Below are 1,157 nucleotides of genomic sequence, written 5' to 3'. Positions count from 1 at the left end.
AAGGTTTCGCTACAAAAATTGTCTAAACAAACAAAAAATAGGGAAATATTTGTTAAAAGGTTATTGTATAATACTAATAAGAAAAAAAAAAATCAATATTATTTATAATACATCACGAAAATTCCAATAGTTAAGTAAAAATTAAAAAAAAAATTAAAGTTGGTATTGAACTGAAATCTCATACTTATTAATAAAGGGCCAAAAAAGCACAGTAGTCCAAATTTGAAAAAACCTGGGTAAAGTACCTGTAACCTTGTAAACCTGGGAATTCCCTTAGCTGAGACTTTTGGTAATTCTGGAAGATGAACTTAAATTACTTGTGTTAAAATCAAAATAATGAGATAATAATTGATAATTATATATTTTTAAATGATCAACAAGTATCAAAAATTAAAAATAATTTTAAATTGCACTCTTCCTATTTCAAAAAATAAAACGGGAGACCTCTATTTTAAATATCTTAACATATGATTTTGTTAGCATTGCCATTATCTTTTGCTCCTACTTTAATGACCAAGAAATGACTCAAATCTTCCTTATCCTTAAATGATATTTTTAAATAATTCTCTAATTTTCGATCCTGACAAAGAATTTGGAAATGTATTTTAGTTTTGTTCTGAATAATCGTTTTAACTGATTTGTGGTTATTCATTTTGCAGCTGACTATTATTAATCAAAAGGTGGATAATTAAAACAGTCAAAATATGAGGCGTTGTTACTAATTACACACACAAAGAAAAGAAAGAAAAGTATTTAAATTTTGACCCTTTACGGCAAATGATAACCAGAAAGTTTATTTTTATCACACATTTTTCATTTGTTACTAAGTAGTACCAAAACAACGTGGTCGACAGAATATTCTGTCTCGTGACGTTTAAAGTCAATAAAATATCCTATAATCCTATAAAAAAAGAAAATGTCCTATACTTTGTACACAACTTTTTACCATCAATACTTTAAAAAAAAATCTCTCCCAACATTGACAATTTTTAACTGAAATGTAAAAGATGTAATTGTTTCTTACTGTGTTAAATATCGTTAAAAGTATTCGTTCTACAAGAACTTAAGTTAAGGTTATATTTAATTATCCTTCATTTCAGTCATTTCAGAAGATAGGTTCAATTGTTCTCTTAAAAATGGCTGATAATATATATATA

The sequence above is a fragment of the Halyomorpha halys genome, unplaced genomic scaffold, assembly GCF_000696795.3.
Source record: "Halyomorpha halys isolate HHAL.00 unplaced genomic scaffold, Hhal_1.1 Scaffold266.1, whole genome shotgun sequence".
NCBI classification, from domain to species: domain Eukaryota; kingdom Metazoa; phylum Arthropoda; class Insecta; order Hemiptera; family Pentatomidae; genus Halyomorpha; species Halyomorpha halys.
Note: the sequence above shows the minus strand (reverse complement) of the source record.